This window comes from Camelus ferus, chromosome X (assembly GCF_009834535.1).
Source record: "Camelus ferus isolate YT-003-E chromosome X, BCGSAC_Cfer_1.0, whole genome shotgun sequence".
In the NCBI taxonomy this organism is placed as follows: domain Eukaryota; kingdom Metazoa; phylum Chordata; class Mammalia; order Artiodactyla; family Camelidae; genus Camelus; species Camelus ferus.
The window spans coordinates 62297670-62311208 of NC_045732.1; the positions used below are offsets into that span (position 1 = coordinate 62297670).

Below are 13539 nucleotides of genomic sequence, written 5' to 3' on the forward strand. Positions count from 1 at the left end.
CTCAAAATAGGATATGGGAATTCTTTTCTCAGTTCACCTTAATTGGATAGATCTGAGGGCAGATTTGAATGTGAGAGGAATATACTTTGGAAAATGTTAAGAAAGGGGTGTTCACAGCTAATTATCTACTTAAAGATAAGAAAAATCATTGCTGTTGACAGTTTACTTACCTGACAACTTTCCCAGAAGGTGAAGAATTGGCAATTCATCTTGACTGAATATTCGGTGCCCTTGAGGCAGCCTTGAGCTCCACAAATTGGGATGAAATGGATAGAAGCAAACATAAAAGAAGAACAAAAGGAGCCCCAAATTGTCTTTCATGTTCAATGCCCTACCTTCCTGTAGAAAGTGGTCTCAGCATACAAAGTTAGGATATTCACCATTTGCTTCCTGTGAGTTTTCCATTTGAAAGGTGTACTGGATACAGCAAAGCCTAACAGCCTCTGTCCCCAAATTGTGAAGCGGAAAACCACAGAGAGAAAACCTAAATACCAGTAGCTGGGACATTAAAAGGCTATAATACCTCAGTTCATTTAAGCAAGAAGTGGTGACATAAGGAGGGGTTGTAAGTTACAATGTGACTTCTGAGAATATATTAGTGCTTGATTCCGATTGTGAATATACACGTTTAGGTGATAGATAGAAACACATTGAAGGGGCATATGTCACTATTTGTTTAAAATCTTGCTCAGAGGCCATGTTTCATTTGATGACAGTTACGTGATTTTTATTAAAACATTTCATTTTCTAATAGCAATCAAATCCGAACTGATATGTCCATCTTATTACCTTAGCAATTAATGTCTCTTGGATGTTGTACAAAATACCTAGACAGCAAATCCACTGGGTCTTTTTTTTCCCTCTCATTACACTTTTTAATTGTTTTTCCCAAAACCTGAAACTCGAAAAATAAAATCAAATAAAAATGACAATTGCAGCAGTGAGCTAGCCAGGATTTTTCTGAGTCCTAGCTGTCTTTTCCTGATGATCTGTGTATTTTAAATTCTGGCTGTTTTTCACTCATCTGTAAGGAAATAACTTATAAAAATTCACACCTGTCAAAGAACTCCTTAAGGTTTTAATATTCATAAGCCTTAACCTTTCTGCCTAATGTCTTGTCGCCTAGGTAACTGTACATTTAAACTTCATAAACATTAGATCAGTCCTTTGAAGTTGACCACTCTAGGTCTATCATGAGTGATCAACACCAGAAAACAGAAAGGAGTAATTAAAAACTGCCCTTGCATACTCCAAGAATGATGATTTATCTAATAACTCATATAATGTTGGAAGAAAATTACCAATACAGTCAGCAATTCATTCCCATTGGTAGGGTAACCAGGTTCATCCAAACCATAAAACAACAAATGGGAGGTCTGCTTTTACTTTTATTCATGAAGGCAAGAGAATAGCCTTCAGTTAAAACATAGCAAAGGAAGACTTTAGTTAACAGTACAGAGCTGAGAGTGCAACGCATGCTCAGTCATTTCATTAGAAGTCTCCATTGATGTATTTTGACTACATCTCAACAGCATATTTAAACAACTCATGGTTTTATGTGATAGGAAATGATAATATAGAAAAGTAATTAGTTGACCAGGAATTAAAGGAGAGGAAGTAAACCATTAGCAATTTTATTTTCAGTCTCACCATGGAAGTGAGTTTTGACTCTGCACGTACTAATGTAAAACTTGATTAGTCATCTGAATATAAGTCATTAGATATTCCTACTTAAATTAAATATTCGGTACATATTAATTAGATTTATTAACATGATACTTTCCTACTTTTCCTTTCCACTGCCCTACTCCAGCCTCTCACTTTAACTCTTATGGACAATCACAGCCCCCTCCTAACAGATCACCATGCTTCTAATTACTCACAGGTCCCACTCAGCGTTATTATCCCCATCAGAGTATTAATAATAATAACTGCTATCTTTGAATGAGTACACATGATGGGCCAGCTATGTACTGTGGAGTTTTCACTTCATCCTCACAACAACTATATCAAGTCAGTACCATTTTTATCCCCTTTTTACAGATGACGACATTGAGGCTGAGGTGAGGTGAGGTGAAATAATTTGTTCAAGGTCAAATAAGTAGAAAACAGTAGACCTTGAACAAGTTTTGCCTGCTCTCCCTTTAAAACATATCCTGAGTCGTCCAATTCTATCTACACCCCCTAAAACCTTTTTTTGAAAATATAAATCATGTCATATCAAACCCTGCTTAAAACCTCCTCTCATGCCTTCCCATTATAATCGGAATAAAAGACAAAATTCTTACCCTGGTCTGCCAAGATGAATGTAATCAGACCCCTGCCTCCTTCTAGAACCTCCTCTCATGCTGGTGTCCCCTTTATTTACTTCAGTCCCGCCACTCAGGCCTTTTGTCTGTTTCTGGAACACATCAAGCTCATTCCCATAAGGACTTTTACATCTGCTATTCGCTTTGATTAGAAGACTCTGCCTCAAATATTTACATAGCTCATCCCAGCATTTAATTCGAGTCTCAACTCAAATTTCACCTCATCAGTGAGGCCTTCTCTGACCAACCAAATCTAACGTAGTTTCCCTGCCCCCGACCAGTCATTATCATATTGCCTTATTTTATTTTCTTCATCACACTTATCATTATCTAAAATTATCTGGAAAATGTCCTTTTTTGTGTTATTGTCATTTGCCTCTCCTGTCCAGAGCTAAAAAGGAAGTCCCATGGGAGCAGAGGTCTTGCCAATATTTGTCACTACGATGGCCCCAATTACTAGAATGGTCTCTGGTATGTAGGAGTTCAATAGATGTTCATTGATTGCATCCAGTTCTGTCTGACTTCAGAACACCAGCTTTTAACCGTATGCTAAACCACTTCTTAAAGGATAGATTTCTTCACCTTACTTCTTTCTTCAAAAATCCTCAGTATTACCATTGCCTACAAAATTAAGCTCCAGCTGTTCAGTTTTGCTCTCGAGGACCTTCCCATCCAGCTTGTTTTTCTGTCTGACCCCCTCCTGCAGCCTACCTTACGCTGTTACGATTGAAATACAACAGGGGAATCGGAGTACACCCTACACTTCCCCCATACCCTGCACTCCCCTCCAATGCCACCTCCACCCCCACCAGTTCTACCTATAAAATATCAGATACATCCTTCACAGCCCAGCTCAAATCATACCTTTTATACAAAACTTTCCTAACCCCCGCCCTGCAATATTGTGATTTATAAGAAATACATATTTAATCATTCAGATGATCAAAATATCTTTCTCATGTATATTTGGTCTTTGTCCAAGGTTCCTGGCTCACAGCTCCCAAATCCATGGAATTTCCTGAGTGATAAAGGCAATGGGAACATCTTTTGTCATACTGTTTGGCCTCTTGTCCTGAGTTCCTGAAATCCCTTCAGAGCCATAAAGATGAAATGGGTGTCTTCTCTTTAATAACCAGCCCCCTTTCCACTGCAACTGAGTTATTAATGAGGTGACTTTTGGAAAGCACCTGGAGATGGGGGCTGGTTGCCAGGGTAACCAATCATGAATAGAGGTTTAGAATTTAGTCCCATCCCCTGAATTCCTGGGAGGAGAGAGGGGTTGGAGGTTGAGTCAATCGCCAATGAGTCAATCATGACCAAGTCATGAAGCCTCCCTCCATAAACACCCAAAGGGAGGAGGGTTCAGAGACCTTCTGGGTTGGTGAAGCTGTGGAGGTGCTGGGAGGGAGTGTGGCACCTCTCAGAGAGAGCCTGGAAACTCCACACCCTTTCCCCATGCCTAGCCCTATGCAGCTCTTCCATCTGGCTGTTCCGGAGTTATAGCCTTTGATAAGAAACTGGTAATAATCTAGTAAGCAAAATGTTTCTCTGAGCTCTGTGAGCTGCTCTAGCAAATTAATCAAAGCTGAGGAGGGGGTTGTTGGCAACCCAGAGTCGACCATCAAAAGCACAGGTGGTAACCTGGAATTGTGATTGGCGTCTGGTGGAGGCTTGGGAGTTGGTGGGGGAGAGTACAGTCTTGTAGGACTAAACCCTTACCCTGGGGAATCTGACGCTATCTCTGGGGAGACAGTGTTAGAACTGAACTGAATTGTAGGGCACCTGTCCTGTGTCAGAGAATTGCTTGTTGGTGTGAGACCACCCCCCTCATTAGAATTGACTGCAGAATCCTTACCCCTCACTCAAAATTTTTCCCTTCACAGTTTCCCCCGTAGTACTTTGTAGATCTTAAAACACTCAGCACAGTGTACCTCATAATAAAGTTATCTACAGCAGTGTCTGCCTCCAGGTTGTTACCTCTTATTTTCCATCACGTTTTTGATACAGGTTCCAGTACATGTCTACTCAAATGGTGAACTGAATTAACCAGTTGTGGGTTCTCCTATCCTGTTAGCACTTATATGTACTGTGTACATTATATTATATTATTATTATTTTTTTTTTTTTTGCCTGATGCATTTCAATTGCTTTAACTTATTTGACTAGGGTATTAATTTTCCCCCAGGTAGACTTTAAGGAAGGGAAGGCTTCTGTTTCTTTAAAATTCCTTATACTTTGCCCTTTCTCTTATCAACACTACCTCCCCTCCCGCCATGACTACCCCTTTACACCTAGCACTTTGCTGAATATATAGCAGGTATACTCTGTTTATACAGTGAGTTAAAGCTAAACAAGAATAAGAAGACCTCCACTAGATTTAGTCTGAGAAGTTAAGTAAAATAGCACAAAAGCAGTCCAACTAGTCTTTCCCTTTCTCTGTTTCAAGTGGAACAGTGGCCTGTTGGGGAGGAGCGGGTATGGTGGTAGCCCTGGGCTGCTGGCCAGAGGCAGGAACAGGGAATTCAAATCGCTTGGGTGATCATTTCTGGCAGATATACACAGACATTTAAGAGCAAAGAAAGGACCAAACAGACAAAGCGGGGTCAGGCTACTACTCGCTCGCCTTCTCTTCCCTCCATAACCCCCACGTGCCCCAGTACAGAGACATGCTCGGCTCTGCTAGGAGTGAATGCACAATTTGATTTTTCCTTAGCATTGTTCTTTCAAGTTACTACAGAAGGCTTGAAAATGGCTCCTTGTCAAGAGTAACCATTTGTTCGGCTAATAACAAAAAACAATTGTGTTTAAGAACTTTATTCATATCCCTGGAAGGAAAAATGACTAACAAAATATTACTGGACTGATAAACATTTATCGGTCAATTAAGAGGCTGCAGTGGCCACACTTACTTGGTTTTTAAACGTAAAATTTCATCTGGACGGGTATCAATATGTAACACATCTCTTTTTTGCCCAAGATGGCTTATGACATATTCTAGATGAGTCAGTCCAAACAAATGTCTCCTGTGTTTTTCCAGAATAAACATTTCCCAGAGGCAGAACTCTGCCTTCAGCCCTGCCTATTAAAGCACAAAGCTGGTGAGCTTTTCTTATAAACATAAGGACGAGGGAGAGATGGAGGAAGAGGGAGAGAAACACAATGCAAAGCTTCTTAATGAATAAACGAAAACATCGACTCTTCTGAGAAAAACCAGCAGGTTTGATCGATGGTTTTCGTGTTTGGTGAGTTGTATGTTTTAGAAAGACCTCTCCAGCCATAGACAAAAACAAACAAACAAAAGTAACAACAACAAAAACTGGAGAAGTGACTCAGCCGCTGAAGACTAGTTAGAACAATCATAAACTGATGAAGTTCTACTTAGATGACGCTCTGGCAAGTAAGAAACACAAGAACATGAAACAATGCCAAAAAAAATTGCCATCATCAAGACGTCCAAGCATGTGATGAATAATAAACAATGAAGCATGTCAATTCCATGGTAGCTAAAGAAAGGAACTGCAGCCTGGGAGGCAAGAATCATCTCTTGATAACTTGGTATAATTATCCCATCAGCCAGCAACCATACAAAGTACTTTTGATTGGAGCAGATCTTTAATACACCAGAAAAACCTTCATAGAAGAACTGTTTAAGGCACAGTAAATAACAGCAGCTTTCCAAAGTCTGTCTTTTGGTTTTAAAAATAAAACTCCCCTTAATGATGCAATTACTTTATGCAAGTGGGCTGCGATCTATTCCTTTTTTCACACAATGACTAAATTGAGATTTCTTTTAAACATTTTTCTGACATATTTTACTTCAACTCTAGGTATATAATAGTTTAACATAATAGACTCCTAAAATCTGTAACTGGCAACTAAATACACAATCCAATACCCCACTCCTTGAGGTATCTTTGTCATGCTACAAATACTGCCTTATTTACATAGAATATCCTCCACGTGGTAGAAAAGTTCCTTTTTGTATATAACTCACAAAGTCCTCTTTAAAGCAAATACACTGAAATTGTGGCTGATCAGAAAATATGAAGCCCAGTTAACTGTAAGAAGTCAGGAATGGTATAAGCCACTTGAACAAAGTGATGTCAAGGTCATTCGGAGAGAGAAGAGACACAAACACTCCCTCAGAGAGATTTTGTGGAAGAACGGGTTACACTGGTATGTTACAAAGTAAATGACATTTAATAAGAAGATTGAAATCCATCAGAATCAAAAGCTTCCTTAGAACTGTGAGAAATAATGTATTTAGAGATCTGAAGGTTGTACATGAAACCCATTTGGTTCTCAAAATTTCTGAATTCTAATAAGGAAAGGCACTCGCTTGCTGTCAGACCAAGAAAGTAGAAGTTAGAGCCTGTCAGTAAGTGGACTGTGTGCACCAGAATCACCCAGAGAATTCAGTACAAAGATTAATATCATCAACATCTGAGAAACACTGATCTAGATACTTATTCTGAGTTATCCCTCTGATGCTCAAACAAGTCTTTCTAACCTGTGTGAAAAAGTCACTAAATATGCTAAATTGAGGTGTTGCCTTGGTCTCAAATGATAGCAACAAATAAGGTCTTTATGGGATTTTAAAAATATTAGGTTTTTGTACTTTGCAAACCCCAATATCCATTGCCCACATTTATTTATGTAAAGGTTAAGTCAAGGTCTTTGGGGAACTTCAATCGAAAAAGTTTGTTGACAGGTAAAAGTGGTGAAGTACCGATACTATTTTAAGCTATAATTCCCTAGAGGGCAGAGATGGTTTAATTGAACCAGGGACAAATGGGAAAGTTTTTAAAAAGACAAACAAACTTTTTGATGATGATGACTATTAGCAAAAATAGAAAAGTGCAGTTTAATATTTACTCAGTGGAATACGAGAAACACTCAGTTAATGTTTATTTATACCACATACACACAAAAGCCAGTTAACAGTTTTTGCTGAGCATGTGAAAAAAACTGCTACATCTTCTGATTTAGACACTGCAGTCAATGAAATCTGCAGAAAGTTCACAGAGTAGTGGTTTAGAATAAACTCTAAAACTTTACATGTCTTTCTGGTGAACTTAATTATCACAGTGTCTTTTAAACCCCATATGGGCAATTTCTATTGATTATAATGCTACCTACTGCTGAGAGCAAAACCGATCTATGGCACACCCCAGAGTGGGTAATCCTTGCCAGCAGGTCACTTATGACTCTCAAGGTTTCCTTTTAACACAATTAATGATGATGACAATGGTGGGGATAATAATAATAATAATAATAGTTATTATTATTATTATTCGTAATGCTTACTCAACACATTCTATTAAGATAACTGGGAAATTCAACAGGGTTCACAGAGTGTCATTTCCTTGACAGGGAAAACATAGGGTAGCATATTCCAAAGGCCCAATTACATTTTGATGGTAATTTGAGATTGTTTTCAGAAACTAGATGCTAAAGACTTCCTTGAATTAAAGAGAGACTCAGAAAGCATAATGAACAGCTCTAAGACAACTGTAGATTTACTGCAAAGTTATGTCCTCTACTGTGTAAGATTCTGCTTTCTATTTCCCATAACTCATATCAAAAGAATTCCCAAGGCATATGTATGTGGCAGGTGGCTGCTGTTTAGTAAAGGAGGAAAACAACCTCATAGTTCCTGTGAGTTTTGCAAAATATACCCCCTTACTAGTTTAAAGAAATAAGACCATATCAAAAAAAAAAAAAAACCCACAAAACAGCTCCACCAATGATCATATTTGCTAATGCATCATTGTACCCTTAGCTGGTTCAAGAGTGAAGACAGTTACTTTCATTTCAAAGATAAGATGAGGCCAGACATGTTTTCTGAACTCTAATCATAGATGGGTCCAAAGTTGAATAAAATTTCTCTTTAAGAAGATAAATATAAAACCTAAAGCTATCTAGTAGTCTCTATACACTTTTTGTCTTTCTATGTTTCCTTTATTTTTTTTCTCCCAGTCCCCTACCTCCTGTATTTTTTAAAGATCCACTTGTATCACCATTTTAAAAAATGTCATTTGGTAATAAAGCTGTAGTTATTCTTTCATTCATCCTTTCTTCCTTGGAGAAGTAACATGAAAGGACTGAACAATCTTACCTTTATGATCCCTTCTATAAGTTTTTGATTTTGGCCTGGCCATTCATGAACTACTTAGTTGCCGCTTTGATTAGAAGGAAAATACAGGCTTGGAGGAAGTACTTCCCATTGGAATGCAAATATCCCAAACGCACTGGCACTAAACTATAAAGCTGTTTCTTCTGAAGCGAAATTGATGATAAGGTACTTTTAATTGTTTGGAACCCATCCAGCGACAGTTTTTCTCTAACAACAAGGCAGGATCATTACAAGAGAAGGAACTCACCAAAAGCAGTAAGAGCCTTTATACCATCATTCAAAAACAATAGGTACTTAGAATTACCATAGTCTTAGTAAGCTCAGGCTGCTATAACAAAATACCCTAGGCTCAGTGGCTTAAACAACAGAAATTTATTTCTCACAGTTCTGGAAGCTGCAAAGTGCTAGAGCAATGTACTAGCGAGGGAGGTTTCATTCCGAGGCCTCCTGTCTTGGCTTGCAGATGGCCGCTAGCTCGCTGTGAGGTCACATGACCTCTTCTTTGTGTGTGCACAGGAAAAGAGAGGCAAGCTCTCTCATATCTCTTATAAGGGCACCAATCCCATCACAAGGGTCCTACCCTCATGACCACATCTAATCCTAATTACCTCCCCAAAGCCCTATCTCCAAATACTACCACATTGGAGTTCAGGGCTTCAATATAGGAATTGGTGTGGGGGAGGGGGACACCAGTATTTGGTCCATAATGATCAGGTCACCGCCACCACAAACTTTTGTCACCTCTGCTGACAGACCCAGATTTAAAGGACTAAGATTCAATACATTTAATGCAATACAAAGTAACAGTTGGACAGTACAGCATCTAATCTGAATAATTCCTTTTCGCTGTGAAAAAAAATTACCACCTCATCTCCACCCCTGCGCATAACCTTGTTTTTTGCCCAGATTGGCTATTTAAATGCCCTAATTCTTTACTCCACCTTGTCTATTTCTGCACTAGCATTGCAATCATTTCTGTGGTGAAACTGACTGAGAAAGTCTTTTTTCCAAGCTGGCTTTACGGTATAAAGACCTTCCTTGAAAAAATGAAAAAAGGAATGTTCAGGGGGCCTGTTTCATCACTAGATAGGAATTACTCCACCCAGTTGGGAGTGGGACTTCCTCACATTAACTAAAGGTCCAGATTCATCAGTACATTGTGTAAACAGTAAACTAAGGCACAAATTTTGGCCCTGTTCAGCATCATAATGCATCTGTTTTCCTGCTTTCAGAAGCAACCAACTCTTAGGACCTGCAAGGGCAACTGCTATGGTCTGAATGTCTGTGTCCCCCGAGATTCATATGTTGAAATCTGAACTCCCAAGGTGACAGTATGAGTGGATGAACCACTGAACCACTACTGACTCGGTGGTTTGGGCTCAAAAATCTTCTTTATGTTCTAAAATGGTCAGTTCAATAATCTCTGCCTCCAGTGGTACCCCAAAACTTCTGTAATAAAACAGGATGGATTCATTTCTTCTCTTTGCAGTTATTTCAGTCCCTGAAATGGTCACCGTGGCTCCTTTTGTTAATCATACAATATTATAAATTCACATATATTTGAACAGTGGAGCTGCTTTGAGGTAAGCAGAATTCAAATTAATTTATGCCTACTAATTTTGAGATTTGAGCTGAAGTTTCTTAGTTCTGTATTGCTTCATGGATATGACAATCATAATCAGTTTCTACACACAAGGTATGAGCAATTTAGAGACCTAAAATTAGTGTGAGCAAATTATTTAAATCAGTGCTGTGTAAGAGATTAATCAGGTCACAGGAACGGTCCCAAATCTAAGTTCTCACTTATTTTCTTCTCCACTGATTGTCTAACCAAAGGTAGGACAAACTTCATTTAGTGAACTTATAGATAGTACTGTGTTTTTTATCTTTAAACCCACAATGATCTAACATCCATAGCTGAATTTAAATATTTCTGGCCATTTTCTGACTGAAGATTTTTTTCAAAAGCAATGTCCAGTAAAGTTCAGCACACAGTGGAGAATTAATAAATATTGTTGATCAATAGGAACACAAATGAGACAACTTTGTCTTCCTAATCATGTATTTAACCACTTGGTTTATGGCTTCTACATACAAACTCTTACTATGTCCTTGTAGTCAAGCAAAATCAGGGCAATTTTGAAGCTTACAATTTAGTTTCAGCTATTTTTACAAAATAGAAAACTTATGAAACTGTTTACCTGTCCTAAAAACATAAGGAAGAAAGTCTAAACATAACCCCATAAGCATCCATGTCATTTATATATAATTTCTATTTTCATTCTTTTTAATACTGTTATTATGAAACAGAATTGCCTTTATTGACAAAGTTGACTAACTGAATTTTGAGAGGATTTTGGTTTCTGGCTTTCTAATATTTCTAACATTATAACTTTTAAAAGTGTTTTCTTATACCTGTAATTACCAAAAAACATTCTAAAATGCATTTTGGAGTTGTAAACCCATATCATGATGATATTCTGAATACTCACTTGATGAATTAATCAAGGAGTTTTCCTCTCCCACATTCCAAGGAATATTGCCAGGACTTAGTGGGGAAAATGGTTAGAGCTCATATTCTCTACTGTTACATCAATTTCTAAGACTATATAAGGTTATAGCTACATCTCAGGCAAGAAATATAGATCTTTCCATAGTGTCCATAAAAAGAAAGGCAAGATCCAACGAGGCAGACAGCAAATTGTATCCCAGAAAACTTACAGTTGGACCATGAAAGAATTTCCAGGTCAGATTGAGCAGATTACCTAGTCAGTGTTGGGAGACGCACTTTCAATCCTAGCTTGGGTCAGAGAACCTGTTCTTAGGTAGCAAATATTTCCAAGCCACAGCACCTTCCACCTCCCTTTTAAAAAACATTTGCCATGAGTAAAGCCAACCAGACACTCAGAATCCAGGCATATATGTTACATTACTTATGCATCTGGCATTGTTATACACGTTTGGGAGAAAAAAAGTGAGCCAGAATTTAATACAGGGTGTTGATATAACACAGCTGTTCATGGCCAAGTATGTTACCACCACATTCTACATTTAGCTTTCTGGAGCCTAAGGCCGACTGAAGATCTATCATGGGCCTCATGGCTGGAAAGTCCTTTTCAAGATCTTTTCTCTTAATCAAGCAGGATTACATCCACCTCCATCACGTGGCTTTAATGGGTGCTAGATAACACAGCGCCTACTCAAATAGGCTTCAGGTATTTGGAATCTAGCAAATGGGGCCTTAATTTCACTCTACTAACTTTGAGTGAATGTAAAGCATTCAGAACAACTCTTGCCTGTTTCATTTTTTGTGGTTTTCTTCTGTTTCTCCTTTCCATTCCTTGACCCCTGCCTTTCTTTTTATAGCAGGCAAGAGACTTACTTAAAGTGAGAGAAGAGTATTTCTGAACTTCTGGGTTCAGATGTACTACCCTATGACCCACACTTTAGCACTCATTTATGCTTTAACAGCTTAGTGAATAGCCAATTTGTATCTCATCAAAATACTCTCCTCCTCCAAGACATCAACTGTACTCTGATATTCTCACCTACCAGTGGTTTAGAGGAGAGGCTGCATCCCCACCCCACCGCCCAAATAGGCTCTTGCATACTCAAAAATTAACAGCATACAAATATCTTGTGTTGGGTTCCTAATATTTGCAGAGTACTTTGTCCTTTTTTTTGTTGTTGTTATAGATACACGTGTTTGGTGAGTGGTGGGGAGGGGGGCGACGGAAGGCGGAGATGGTGCTGTACGTACCTGGTATAGGCTTGGAAGCTGAACGCCACACAGCAAGACAGCCCACCTAACAGAGCAGGCCGGGCAGCATTCTGGGGCCTGTAACACTGGGATGGTGAGCGAGCCAGCAGGAGTCTTGTCCGGGGCTGGCAGGATCCAGACATACTGGAGGCTCCCTGGACAGAGGTCCCAGGCGGGCGGCGTGGGCAGCCGCACCTGGGCTCAGCACAAGTCACTCAGGGCCTTGCGGGCGAACTCCGGCAGGACAAAGGCTGCCCAGTGTACATAAGAGTTGTAGTATTTCAGCTGCATCTGTTCTACCAGCTTCTGCATCAGCTGCTGCATGGGCTCCAGGAATTTGGTGCTGGGATTTTTGCTGCACAGCACGAAGCCAATTTGGCCACTAGGGTAGGTGGGGATGGTGCAGTAAGCGTAGCCCACCTCCGGGAAGAGCGATTTACAGAACTGCCGCATTTCCTTGATGAGGTCCAGTTGCAACCAGCAGGGCCCAGGGGGTTGGAGTCAGTGATAACCACATCGAAAGCACTCCAGTTCTGTTTCATGAACTCAGAACCATCATCTACATAGAGGGTCAGCTTTGAGCTCGAGTAGCCAACAGCCGTGACGGGCAGGAACTTCTTAGAGACTTGAATGACATTCTCGTCGATCTCGCACTGGACCACGGACTCCACGGAGGAATGCTTCACTGCCTCCCGCAGGACACCCCCATCCCCGCCCCAGGCGATCAGCATCTTGCGTGGGTTGGGGTGGCTGCAGAGGGGCAAGTTGGCTATCATCTCCTGATAGGAGAACTAATCCCTCTCTGCACTGGATGACGCCATCCAACACCAGCACATCGCCGTAGCTTACTGCGGAAGACGAGGATATCTTGGTATCGCGAGAACTAATGGTGTAACAGCAGCGACAGGGACTAGCTCGGCCAGAGGCTGCACGTCTCGCGGAACCAGCCCTCGCGGATGGCGGCGGGGCCGTCAGGGCCGAGCTCCGTGGCCCGCAGGCGGGCGGGCATGAGAGGGACTCGGCCCGGGACTGCAGGCCGCATGGAGCCACAGCGCAGCGAGACCGGCTCCGCCCACCGCCCTCCGGGACGCTAGCCCCGCCCCCACCCAAACCCCGCCCGCAGGGCGGAGCCTGCTGGCTGGGGCGGAACCCAAAAACCTCCTGGCCCGGTACTTGGGCATCTTTTTATCTCCTAGAGCCATCTTATCATTAACGTTCTTCCCCACCGTCTCCAGATCACTTTGGGTCACTTCTGTATGGCATAATCCCCTCCCAGCACTTCTGGAAACATCCACCATAGAGCAGAAGATGTGCTGTGCCCAGTAACCCAACAA

General features: G+C 40.6%; 1 pseudogene; it reads right to left on the bottom strand.

The window, feature by feature from the left end:
• Positions 1 to 12406: 12406 nt before the first annotated feature.
• Positions 12407 to 13247, bottom strand: LOC102514521 (annotated as a pseudogene).
• Between the last annotated feature and the right edge of the window lie 292 nt (positions 13248 to 13539).